Below are 14,351 nucleotides of genomic sequence, written 5' to 3' on the forward strand. Positions count from 1 at the left end.
TCCTTCGACATGATAACTATCACTCCAGGCATATGAGAGGCATTGGAATGGTGGACTTTGAAGTCACACCTCACAGGGCCTCCTCTTTCTGCCTTTGATCCCGAAATTCATAGTCCCCACCGATGCTTCCATGGAAGGTTGGGGAGGTCATCGTCAAGACCTTCAAATTTAGAGAAAATGGTCCTCGACCCAGCGTCAGATGCATATCAATAGGCTGAAGTTAAAGGCCATTTTTCTATCCCTGCAGGCTTTCCTCCCTTGGATAACAGGTTAGTCGGTTTTGGTCCGTACAGAAAAGACCACAAGCATGTTTTATATCAACAAACAAGGAGCAACCAAATCTTACTCTCTCGCAGGACGCCCAGCAGCTCTGGAGCTGGCTCACATTTCACAGGATATCCCAACTTTGGAACATGTTCCAGGGCTTCAGAATACTCTGGCAGACTCCCTCAGCAGGACCAAAGACCATTGCCACGAGTAGGAGCTCGAACAAGACCTGCTGGACAGGATTTATTTCATATTGGGTGGAAACCAGCGCTGGACCGGTTTGCCACCCACACAAATTCCAAATGCTGGTTCTTCGCAAGCAGATTCCCTCTCACAAACTTTCGGGCAAATGCCCTTTCAATTCGTTGGTCAGAAATATATGCTTATAACTTTCCTCCTATTCCACTGATACCCAAGGTCCTTACGAACATGAAAATGGAGCACTGCTGCCTTGTTCTGATAGCCCCCAGATGGACCAGACAGCACTGGTACATGGAGCTTCTCCTCCTCTCGGAAGCGCAGACCATCCGTCTGCTACCGACACAAACTCTGTTGACCAGGAACCAATCAGATGTGTCATCTGGAGCCAGCATCTCTTCGTTTACATGCGTGGCTTCTGAATTCTTTAAATGTAAGGATTTGACTAGTGCACAAGTGTACAATTACCTTATCGCCAGATCTCGTGCGGATAGCACCAACAAGACGTACAGACTGAAATGGAAGTGGTTCGGCCTTTGGTGTCTGCAAAGCAAGGTACATCCGTATCCGTGTATCTGCTCCAGAGCAAATCCTACCGTACTTACTGTCTTTGGCAAAATCTGGGCTGGTATACTGCTCAATTAAGGTTCATCTTGCAGCTCTCACTAGAAATAGGTGCTCCCCGACATGACTATCTTTGCTCTGCCAGAGTACAGCAATTCATGGAAGGACTGTGTCGAACTTAGCCACCTCTTCAAGCTCCACCCCCTGAGTGGCACTTGAAAGTAGTCCTATCACAATTGCTAAAGCAACCCTTTGAGCTCATCCATAGGGCTGACATCAGGTATCTGATGTGGAAAGTAGCTCTCTTGCTCGCCCTAACATCAACTAGAAGGGTTAGCGAAATGCGAGCTTTCACCATAAAACATCCTTACCTTCGTTTTACAGTTGAAATTGTAATCCTCAGAACAAATCCCAAATTCATCCCTTAGGTTCCTTCGCAGTTCTACATAAACGAACCTGTCTTTCTCTGGACTTTCTTCCTGCATCCTTATACACCTGCGGAACAAACACTACACACTCTAGACATTAAGAGGTGTCTTAAATTCTACCTGCAAAAGACTAAATCTATCTGCAAGACAGATCAATTGTTCGTAGCCAATGGGCAAAGTAGTCGGGGCACTGCAGTTTCTAAAGCTACCATCACAAGATGGATAGCACTCACAATTCAGTTTTGCTACGATAAGGCAGACCAACCTTTGCCAAGGACACTGAAAGCGCACTCCACAAGAGCAGTCTCCTCATCGGCTGCCATGTTCACTAGGGTTCCACTGGATAAAATCTGCAAAGTTGCGACTTGGAAAACTGACTCCTACGTTCACTTAGCACTGCAGCTGGAGTAGACACAGCGTGCTGATGTAGCGGCGGGACAGGCAGTACTATGTCATTTATTTCAGGAAGGTGAGCCTCTGTAATTAAAGGTTTTTTTGTTGTTGTCCATATTGATCTGCATTTGAATATGTATCCTTATTGGTTATAAAAGTTGGTATACTTGTTTAAGCTGATAATAGAGATGTTTATTTCACATATCAACGCCTTTATATGCATTTTATTTTACACCAACACTTTCACAAGACACTCCTTTTGTGAATATATTTTGAAATATTATTGGCACTACCCGCCATCCACTTATTTTATGTTACTGCATTTCTTATTTAAGCATGTGAATCTATGACCGATACCCCTCTACTGGGTAAGAAATAAGTTACTTACCTGTAACTGCAGGTATCCAGTATTGGTATCTTTCATAGATTCACATGTATTACTATACTATCCTCACTTGTGCTGGAAAATCTGTGGGACTCCGCCTCTCTTGGGAAGGTTCTAGAGGGTGCTGGTTACTGATTGGTTGTATTTAAGTTTGGCCCTTTTTTAGAGCAGGAGGTAGATAGGCTATTAAATGCATGGTGCCACCATAATAGCCTATAGAAGTTCTTTAATTACTGCATTTTTATGTTACAGTGGGACTCCCACTTTGACAACTGGGAATGATTCAAGCATGTAAATTTACGAAAGATACCAATACTGGAAAACTGGCAGTCTGGTACACTGAGGCCTAAAGAACTGTATTGTGTTGTGCACACCCTATATTGCAAAGTTTATCATTAGCGATTACGTTATATCAAAATTATCACTTATTCGTGTGTGAAACAGGGAAGAGGTTGCCTGCCTCTACTGATAATCCAAACACGTGACAAGTGTCCCTGCACCTGATGCCCGATCGCACAGCATTGAATTACAACATACATTTGCTGACGTGTCAAACAGTGTTAAACAATATCTAAATCATCATTGTGGTGTTTATTCAAGTAGAGATTCTTTCTTTCACATTTGTTACTTTCTCTGAATAAGCAAATCCAAATACATATTAAAATTACAGCAACAAAAGGTTCTTTAACAAAACGATGTAATTAAAATTTCTTGAATTATACACTGTGGCTAAAATTCCTTTAACATTCTGATTGAGATGCCCAATGCATTTTGGGATAAGAATTCCCTTCAGGGGCCTCTATGAACAAAATAATGAACATAATATTGTCCGTTATCTCATTTGATGTGTATGGAGGATCACCCCAACCCAGTTATATATACCATAGGACATGAAGACTTTGAGATAGAAGTACACTAAGGCATTCTAATGTTTGTGCTCCCGAACGTGAACAACCAAAACGTGTGGTGACCACCATAAATCAAGCAGAGTTACCGAGAACTCCCCAAACTGTGCACAAGTGAAAAGGTATATGAAAATGTGGACCTAGATGTAAAACACCAACCACTACGACTAACAATAGAATAACACCAATCTCCATGATGTAAATGTGAAACACACTTAATGAATGCCTAAAAGACCTCCCGCTGCCATTCCAGTAACCAATTCACTGTGTGAATGAACACTGACGCAGTCTACAACAAAAGCAATAGAAAGTTTCCAAGTTCATATAATGTATTGATCTAATATGAAAATATGCATGTCCCAACATTAAAAGATACCTTGTGTATGATTTTTTAGGTGTAGCCCCGCAGAGTCCCAAAGGGGAACTGCAATGACCGTAATCCCGGCCAATGCTGATGCTGGAACGTAGAATTAACAAAGGTTATGCCTCGAGAAACACGGAGTATATGATTCCATTGCCTCAGAATAAACTAACACGCCGTCGCCTAACTTTAATGCGAACTGCCCGTGGACTACTCAAAACCGACGTGTATAGTGCAACACCTCATTCACTCAAAGCCGTGTTTAAAAAAGGAAAAGAAAGAAGGTCTACTCCCCTTCCCATATACCTGAAAATACCCTGTGAACCGTCGCTTTCTTGGAACATGAAGCCAACAATTCTAAACAAGCATTTACAATGCAACGGTCTCGCCTTTGAAAAAGTTAGAGCTATTGGCATTGTAAATGACAACATTTGTATTTGTAGCCACACACACACACATACACAGAGCCACATACACAGACACACGCACAGCTACAGACACACACAGCCACACACAGCCACACACACACACACACACTTCACCCACCCACTAAGTCCATCCACCCAGCCACCACTCAACTCCATTCATCCACTGACTCCATCCACCCAACCACACCTTGTCAGGGGTAGTAAGCACTATATAAATACAGTTACAAAACAATACATAAAACGAACTTGTGCAAGTACATGACACCTTGATGAATCACAATCACTTGCTCTGTCTTGATCCAGGCGTAAAAGCAACTTAAACAAGATAAAAGCTTTGTAAATTAACCCCATTATAACCATCGATTTGCCAGTCGCTGTGTGAGGGGGGTGGGTGTCTCTGTATGTATGTGCGTGCGTGGGCGCTTGTGTGTGTGTCTGTGTGTGTGTGTATGTGCATGCGTGTGTGTGGTGTTTTGAGCTTCCTAGGAGACAGCGCCTGGCCGCAGCGCTCGTTCACGTGCGCGGGTCAGTTTGGAATCGCCTCCAAGGCTCCTGGGAAGCTCACACGCCAGTCGCTGCCTTCCTCATTGCTCTTCCTGATAACTTTACAATAATGATCCTCAATCAGAAAAGAGAAGTATATAATTGAATGGCACAAAACAGACAACTGTGCGCTATATAATATTTCACCACAGACACAGGTGAAATAATGGCATGGGAAGATGTTTTTACGTTAGCAGTTATGTACACAAAAGTGCTACGGATACCAAAGGAAATTGGCACATTTTGTAAACTGATACCTCATGTTGTAGGCTCCAGCTCCCAACTCTTGGCCAATCCCGGAGAGGCTGGCATCGAAGTCCTGTACCAATCCAGACACGATGACTTCATCCTCAAGTGGCAGTTTGAGACCCCAGGCCATTTTAATTCACTAGTTCGGTCCAGCAGCCCCAAAAGTAAACCCCTGAAAAGGCCGCAGTCATCTGCCCCGCAGGCTCGGAGCCTGGGAACGGAGCAGCAAGCGGGACTCCTCGCCGGATAACTTCTGAGCGTCTCGGGCCCAGGTGGGCCCATCTGCGGCTCCCGGAGGCCCTGGAAGTGTCCGGCAGTTACAGCGGTGCCAGCGGGACGGGGCCTGGGAGCAGGCCGTCTGGAGGTTGGGGGCGGCAGGGCCCCAAGTCCACAGGGACCGGGGATCGTGTCCCCGTCCAGCGGAAGACGCGGGTTCCCAAGACTCACCAAACACATACATACCCCAAGCCTCTCAAACTCCATACATCTGCACACGCACAAACACACACGCTGACTCACACACTCGCACACAAACACACGCTCACTCACAAACTTGCACACAAACACACCAGCAATACTTTCACACCGAAACAGGCACTCAATTGTCCCCACACAATCCAAGAAACAACGTTGTCGTTGCACACCCAGGTGCATGCTCTACAATTCGTCGGTCGCACGCCAAACTGGACAGGAAGTACACTGCACACGTAGACACAGATCACACACATGCACATAACACGGTCGCAGATAAAAAAAAATGCACTGCAGGCACATGCATCCTCACACAGCGCACACACATGCGCACAGATACAAAACAGCCTACCACCCACCAAACAAGGCCACACACGTGCACGCATGCGCACACGTACACAAAATCACCTCACGCCCACCACCACCACAACTTCCACACACACACACCAAAAACCAATAACCTCAGGGGTATTGTCCTATTCTGACCTCAGTGAGGGGTGGGAGAAAAGTCCACTCCAGAGAGCGGTCCTTCGTGGAAAGAAAGTACTCCAGGCTTTGTTGACATCGAACCTGTCGAAGCAAGGGCAAGGGGCAGGGGGTGGGCGTCTCGCTTCCGGTCGGGTCAGGCTTAACCCCTCGTGCATGGGCAGCTCCAACCAGGAGTGAGTTGATTGGCAGGTCCATGCTATTTTTTCGATCCTTTGGAAGAGAGTCCATGTCTTTTCATATCTGACTGAGCCCCCAAAAAATGACATTTAATATCTCACTCCGAGGGACTGGAAAATCAAAATTATAACGTCTCACTCGGAACCACGTGAACCTATCGTTTTATCTCTCACGATAACACACTGCAAAACCTAACTCTTTGCATTGAGTTATTATCCCCAGTAAACGCTGACGTTTTACATCTAACTCCGAGGTGTTTGAACCACTAAAGTATGCCTTGTTGTACATCTGACATCGAAAACCCGAGAAAGCTGCCAATAGCGCATTAAAATTCTGAACATCTGTACTTTCAAATCTCACCATGACCACTGGCAAAGCTGACATTTATTTTAATTGTGAAACGCCGAGAAAGGTGAAGTTTAACATCTCAAATTGAGCACAGTAAACGCTGACGCTTTGCATCCCCCTGCAGAACGTCGGGAAGGTCCGCGAGCTCTGGCATCTGTCAGCCGCTGGAAAAGCAAGCATTAGTTTGACATCTCTCGGAGTAGACATACTGCGAATGCTGGCCTTCCCTGCTGCATCTCGCGCTGGTCACGTGAAAAGGGTGGCCCTCGCTTCAGGCTGACCTGGGTACCCGGCCTACCCCGTGCCCGCAGAGGCTGCGATCATTCGGATTTCAATAAAGATGCGTTTAATGCTTCCCTGGTTACAGGGGACACGGATCGCACGTCGCATTGCTTTACTTTGAAAATGACTGTTCATTAAAAGATGCACAGCACAAATTCCGTAATAGCAGTGTGCGAGCCAGGGGAAGGCAGTTATCTGCAGTGATTAGAAACTGTGGAGGAGCGGTGCTATAAAATGTTTTTAAACACAGCTATACAAACTCCTTCCGCGATGTGTCCGGAAGTCAGGCAAAGTCGCCTGTGACGGGGGCGGGGCTGCGTCTGCACCGGAAAGAAGGCAGGCGGAGTGAAAGCGTCTCGGGACGCCAGAAGGAGAGCGGAGTCCCTCTACATTGAACTGGTAAGTTGAAAAGAGGGGGGGGGGGGGGGGCTCGGTGCACTCGTGTGTGTGTGTGTATGATGTGTGCGACGGCGTGTGTGTCTGTGTGTATGTGCATGCGTGTGTGTGGTGTTTTGAGCTTCCTAGGAGACAGCGCCTGGCCGCAGCGCTCGTTCACGTGCGCGTGTCAGTTTGGAATCGCCTCCAAGGCGATGCGCGCGGCCAGGATTGTCTCCTGGGAAGCTCACACGCCAACATAAGGTTCTCGGCGGAGACGCGCTTCGCGCGGCTAGCCGAGACCTAAAAACCTAGATGATATATCTATATGACTAGAAAATGAGCGTAATCAAACCTAAATGTCACTTGATTTCTGAGATCAGATAGCACATGTCAAAAAGAGACCACTGTGTGACATGTTGAAGTAGAAACTAACCACAAAACACTGTATATAATGAACAAAAACACCGCTCCATGTGGGTTTTTTAAATGTAAAACATAGTGCTCAACTTCCAAATCTTAAAGAAAAACAATCCGTTAATAAATATCAAAAGTGCCTGATACCAAGAAGTTATTTGTGTAAACGGACCAAAAACACTATATGTAAGGAGCAGAAAAACGCTCCATGTAGGTTAATGAATGTAAAACGTAGTGCTTAACTTCCAAGTCGTGAAGAGAAATCCATTAGCAATTACCAAAAGGGCCTGATACCAAGAAGTTGTTATTGAAATTGTGACCTTGTATCTCATAGTCGTCATTCTGAGGGATAAGTAAATAAAACAAAGGTTACAGAGACGTTATATTTCGGTTCAGATTTTATACACGTGAAAAAATAATTACATTATACAGCGGCTCAGGTGATTTTGGTTAGCCTGCTTATGAATTACACTTGTATACACATTCTGGGTTCCCTTACAGAACAGGAAACTCAACAGCTTCACATTCTCCTGCGCTATCGTTTCCATCTTTACCAGGTCTGAATGCAGGACCTTTACCACATTCTGCATGACTGTGCTACTTATTGTTGCATGTAGGCTCCTGCCTATAGCTCACTTTGTCTGCCTCACGATACGTGCATGTGATTCTGTGTCTTATGACTCCATATACAAGGTGTTGGAAAACAAGGTATTATTTGTGAGGCTTGCACAAACAATATGCCTACATTTGTCCTTCACTGGGAACCAAACACCTTATTGTAGCGCTTGACTCTCAGAGGGTAGCTTTGCAGAGCAGTCCAAGGCTTACTCAAGGGGGGTTATGTGGGCTAGTAATCTCCATTTACAGGTACTCAGAAGTAACACTCAATAATTAATTGTCCAGTCTGTACTTTGCTTTATAAATAAAGAGTACATTTATTACACACACACACTACTCAATACTATGCATCAATTTACAAATCTACATAAGCTGTGGGAAATGCTACTTGACATTGTGTTAACATTCCAACCCCTCCCGAGAGGAGGGGGGTCTAGTACCACCACTCACATGTGTGAACATCACCTTGGCCCCTAATGCACTGGGTTGACCATAACCTGGAGCGAAGGCTCTTCCCACTGGCACCACCCCAGTGGCAGCCAACCCCATTATTTAAACAAGCATTTGTAATGGGAATACCTGCCATAGTGGCACATAACCCTGACTGAGCTTTTCATACTGACCATACTGTGCACACACTTTAGTCACAGTGGCTGACATTCTGAATGTTCAACTAACGCAGTAGCAACAATACATGTCTAGGCATCACTTAGAATGAGGGGTACTTATCATATCTGATAAGTTATAATGCAAGTCAATCAAAGCCCCTAAAAGGCTTCACATGTATAATCGCAAGCTTCTGCAATTTCAACCAGGCACCCTGGCCGGAGCATATTTCCCAAATACTTATTTCGCATATTGCATGTGAACTCCAGTCCCCAAAATGAACAGCAACACCTAAAAGCAGTAACCGTGATAGTACACCTTCCCACACCTAGGGGGCGTCGCATCAATGACCATCCCAGTGCAACCTCACACCTTGGTGCAATCCTGTACATCAGCACGCGGCTCCAGAACAAAGGTTCCAGCATACGGTTGACCTAAAACCATGGGTGAACCCTTGAGGGGTTATTTCCTTTGAGTCCCCAGAGACTTAGGGTGGGGACGTTCCACTTTGGTGCTGGGGGAGTCTGTCTGCGTTTTCTCCTGCAGCCCCATCCCCCCCCCGCTCCCCCCCCTTTCCAAACAAATGGCGGTGACTTCATCCTCCTGGGGCCACCACACCCCAAAACAAGCAGGTTTTTCTGCAGGCTAATGCCCTGCAAGGCATTATGGGGCGCTTCGGTTGTGAATGTGAGCAGGCTCTGGGGAGAGCTGTGTTGACGGCCTCAGGCTGCATCTTCACTTCCTGGGGGCCCAGTTCCACCCGGGCACCCCACATCCTGGTAAGTTGGAGAGCAGCTCAGGAGCCCACTCCCGGCTGCTCTCACCGGCCCTCCTTCTTGCCACGGGGGGCTGAAGTGGCACCCCCCTTCCTCTCTCCTTGGCATTGGGCCCGAAGAAGGATCTTGGGCCTCACCCACCTTCACGGGCAGCGCGACGGCGCTCCAAACGTCCGCTTCTGCAAGGACCGGAGTTGGTGTTCCGGGTCCCAGGAATATCTTCATAGGGAGCGCAACAGTGCTCCCTGGCTACCTGTTGGGTGAGGCCCAGAGGTGGGGGTCACGGGCCCCTGGCATCACTTCACAGGGAGCGAAACGGCGCTCCCTGACTTAAGTTTTGTGTCTGGTTCAGGGTAGGCTCCTGGACCTCTGGGGGCCATTTCATGAGGAGCGCTATGGCGCTTCCTGCCTTTACTTCATGGGGGGCCCAGGTTGGAGAGCCTTGGCCCTGTGGGCACCTTCCCGGGGGACGCTATGGTGCTCCCTGGCCTCCCCTTCACGGGCAGCCCCTGGGACCTGACCCGCCCCCGGGACCTGACCCACCCCAGGGGCACATCCAAGACTGGTGGCGGAGCCCCACGTGCTTGTCTGATAAGAGGTCAACTTTTGCCTAACATCTGGGGTCTTATCTCGGCCCTGTGCGGCTGATTTTTGACCATCTTGGCCTCTTCATGCTCCTGGTGGCCAGCCGTAGCCTTCTGGAGCACTTTTCACCACCCTCCTGTCCTCCAAGAGGGTGACTCGGCAAGGAGCTGTCTTCACTGTCTCCCTGCGCCAGCCTTTCACCTGGCTCTCCTTCTGTGCCTCTCTTCTCCTTACGAAGAGGCCCAGGCTCTCACTGGCCTTGGACTCCCTAAAAGGCTCAGTCCAGAGTCCTGGGACAGTCAGGGGTTCCTCCTTCCAACTGCCCATGGTGCCAGGTTCCAGCACCAGTCTTCCTCGGCAAGACCACACCCCTGAAAGAGCTCCTCTTCCTGTGCAAGACCTTTTAAAATAAATTGGAGGGGGCTGGCAGGAAGGCTCTTCTGCCCTATTCTGCTGCAACACATCACCTCTCTGCTCCCTCCTTCCTGCACAGATCTCTGGGATACTTCAAGATTGCATCGTCCAGGGGTCTCATGCCACACGGTCTCTGAAAAGCTCCCTTCCCCCCTTGCTGACTTCATGGCCCAGAACAGGTCTTGTGCCTGGCACCGGGTGGCAGCTTCTGATTGATAACCTCCAGCTTCACCCCTATTTCTCCCTCTGGAGAGAAGACCTTCACCCATGGGAATGTTTGCAGTGATAGGCTAGACCTCTGATGCTCCAGCTTGAGGAGGAGGGTAATTCATCCAGCCTGGCAGGGTCACACCCGGCGGGGCTCTGGTTATGAGCTGAGTTCAGAGGAATATTACATTTCTGGATAACCGATAAGCAGTGCAGATATGTGTTTGGACTCCACACAATACTTCTTTTTACACAACTTGCAGTGTATTTTGGTGCGAGTTTGGAGGGTCTTGGAAACTGAACTACCCCGTGTGGTCTGTCTCCATAGGAGAGTAATGGAGTGTTCCTACAGTGGAACAGTTAAGCACATTGACTTTCCCTTACATGCGTCTCCCCACATTATAAAGTCTATTCCATGTCACCACCCAACTCTGCATAATCCCTGCCACACCATTTTATCTGTACCAGCTCCTGGGATGCGCACAACAGGAATCTCCCCGTGCGGCCCTTACACGAGTGCACACACAACTGCACACGTGTCCACATGTAACCAGTCCGTGCCCCTTACCCTAGCTGCAGCGCAGCAGCCTTCTCACAAGGCGGACCCTGGTGAAATTCACATGCAGTCTATTTTATCTTGACTTCAGTGTGGGTGAATCACAGCTAATGATGCTCTCTCACAGTAAAAGCTCAAAGATCAGGTGTTCAAAAAAGTGAAGAATCCGGGCGGCTCAGATGGTCAGAACCACCTGGGACTTATTTTTTTAGACCTAATCGGAATCCAAAAACACCTCTCGCAGGGTTTTTTTCACTATGTGGCATGGTCCAAATATGGGGTTTTTCAGTGATTCTTTCCTACACTGAAATCAATCCTTATTTATTTCCTTTGTTTTCTTCCTTTTCGTGTGATTCATATATGTACCAAATTGTAAAAGGCAGAAATGTGACTGGCCTGTTTATGACCACGGATTGTTGTTAAATCCAGGTGTATACTGAAATATACCATTTGGTATGTTATGTTATGCAGCACTTATAGCGCGCACAGATACTCAGGAGTGTCCCGACGCAGAAGCCAACTTGAAGGAGACAAAAGGGGTGCGTAAAAGAGGCTATATGTTAATTAAAAAGCAAGGTTTTTAACTGCTTTTTAAACATCCTAAGGTCTTGGGTGTTTCGTAGTTCGTAGGGGAGGGCGTTCCAGGCTTTGGCCGCCCTAAAAGAAACGGAGCTACCCCTGTTGTGGCAAGGCGAAAGCGTGGGATAACTGCAAAGCATTGAGCTGTTATTGCAGATGTCTTTGGGGCACATGGAAGTCAAAGTGTCTCCTGAGATAGAAGGGCCCGGATTTGTATAAGGCACCGTGGGCAAGAGTAAGGGCCTTAAACAGAACACGCTGTCCCACCGGGAGCCAATGCAAATCCCGTAGATGTTGCTTTGTACTTGATCTACCAGAAATGCCCAGCAGCACCCTCGCTGCCGCATTTGGAATGGTCTGTAGCTTTTTCAGCTGATAGCCGTGAAGGCCAATATATAATGCATTGGCGTAATCAATGCGCGACAAGATGAGGGCGCGAGCCACCATTTCCTTCGCTGATCTGGGCAGCAGTGGCAGGAATTTTCTAAGTAATTTCAGTGTGCCAAAGCACACTCCGGGCAGTTTTTTTATCTGCGGTGAGAATCTGAGGTCCTCACTCAACCAGACCCCCAGATTCTTCACTGGACTCCCTGTTGAATTAGGCCTGGGGTAATCCACCGGCCAAAGTTCTTCCCTGAAATGCGGAGGGAAAGACCCATAAAAAAGGATCTCAGACTTGTCCTCATTGCATTTGAGCTGAGCCCCAGCGAATCATTTAAAGACTGCTGACAGCCTGTTTTTGGCTACGTCTGGGGAGAGATCTTTTTCCTTCCACGTAAAGAGAAGCTGGGTATCATCATTATAAGCTATGATCTTTGCTCCCAGCTCCTCCGCCAAATTGATTAGAGGCGTGATGGAGACGTTGAAAATAAGGGGGCTCACAGTTGATCCTTGAGGGACTCCCGTAGTCCCCTTTCTTGGTACCGAAGAAAACTGAGGCAGCCATATCTGCTGTGTTCTGTTCTCTAAAAAGGATTCAATCCAATCCCACGCCGAACCCGAGATTCCAATATTAGAAAGACTGGCCAGAAGTTGACGATGTGGCACCGTATCGAAGGCGGCAGAGAGGTCCAATAAAATCAGGGCCGCTCTTCCGCCTGAATCCAGGCATTCTCTAATAGCCTCAGACATCTCAACAAAGGTAGTGTCCATGCTGTATGTGGCCCTAAATCCCGACTGGGTTGGGTGGAGGGCACCAGAAGTCTCAATAAAATTAGAGTTGTTTATGGCCAGCCTTCTCACACACCTTCGCCATAGCCGGGAGAAATGAGATAGGTCGGTAGCTGGCTAGTGTAGCAGGGTTTGAGGGCTTTTTTTAACAGGGGGAGTAGTTTAGCCTGTTTCCACTCCGGTGGAACTGTGGCGGTTTGAAGCGATGTATTAATAATATTGTTAACTTCAGGGTTAACCACCTCTGCAGCTGCTGCTAACTGCCTAGCTAAGCAAGGGTCAGCTGGGGAGCCCGATTTGAGGGCTTTTAGAATGACCAATGTATCCAGCAAGGGAATGTGTGAGAAACCTGGCAGGGAGATACAGGCTGAGTCAGGGGCCGGAGCATTCTGAGTAGGGTGCTCCACCTGTACTTGGATACTTGACTCGAAGCTGTCCTGAATCGTTTGGATCTTATCTCTAAAGAAGCCAGACTGCTTCTCACACCAAGAGTTAGTCAGGAAAGGCAATATGTTCCGCCCAAGGCTTCAGAAAACTCTCGACAATGGAAAACATTTCTTTTGAGTTATCTTTTGACTGAGCACTGTGTTCAGCGTAAAAGTTGCCTTAGGCCTTCTTGATAGCAGCATATTTCTTAGCCCCTATTTTTGCCAGTGGGCAGTAGGCCTGTCTCCAACTGCGCTCCAGCTTTTTACATGATTGCTTTAGCTCCTTAAGCTTGCTAGAGAACCATGGTTTAGAAGGAGTGTTTCTTACCTGCTTATTGACCAAAGGTGGGGAAAGATGTTCCACAACCTGTGTAATCCAGTTATTAAAACCCCCAACAGCCTCAGTCAAGTCCTGAGAAGCGATCGGGAAGTGTCTGACAGGACTCTGCAAAAAGCAGCAGGCTCAATTTGTTGGGATGGTCTGACCTTAAGTGACCTCATGGTAGAATCCGGTGTCTGGATAGTCAATGAAAATTGGATTAAGAAGTGGTCGGACCAGGAAACAGGAAGTGGTTCCTGGACATCTAGGGGCAAGTCGGAGCAGACTGCATCTAGAATATCCCCCCCCCCCTTTATGGGATGGGGACCTAATTCATTGGGACAGTTGAGCCAGATTCAACGAATCACCAAATTCCCTCGTGTCCGTGGACTCCACACAATCCAAATGAATATTGAAGTCCCCTAGTAGTAGGAAATTCAAGTAGTGTAGGGCCCTCGGCACAATAACTTCATCTAAAGCCTTCAAAAAGGCGCCAGAGGGACAAGGGTGACCGTATATCAAGGAACCCCCCAACGTAAAGTGAGGGGATATGGTCAGGGATAAGTCAAGGGCTTCCTCCTCACCAATATCCTGAGTCTCCTCCTGCATAAAAACCCAGGTTTCCCTAAACACTACCGCAACCCATCCTCCTCAACCTGCTTTGCGAGCTGCCCGTGCTATTTTATACCCTACTGGAATGGCCAAAGCAATAGCCTGGGGTATTACACCAGGCAAATGATTACCAGTACTGATGATGATGATCCCATATTGTAAAGGGATCGAAACACCGTCTACACACACACTCTGACCCGC

The 14,351-nt window shown here is 47.6% G+C and overlaps 1 protein-coding gene across 1 annotated transcript in view; it reads left to right on the forward strand.

Moving 5' to 3' along the window:
• MOB1B (MOB kinase activator 1B) overlaps window positions 1-14,351 on the forward strand; it is a 305,722-nt gene that overhangs the window by 177,063 nt on the left and 114,308 nt on the right. The gene's annotated exons all lie outside the window — the stretch shown is intronic.

Source organism: Lissotriton helveticus, chromosome 2_1 (genome assembly GCF_964261635.1).
Source record: "Lissotriton helveticus chromosome 2_1, aLisHel1.1, whole genome shotgun sequence".
Lineage (NCBI taxonomy): Eukaryota > Metazoa > Chordata > Amphibia > Caudata > Salamandridae > Lissotriton > Lissotriton helveticus.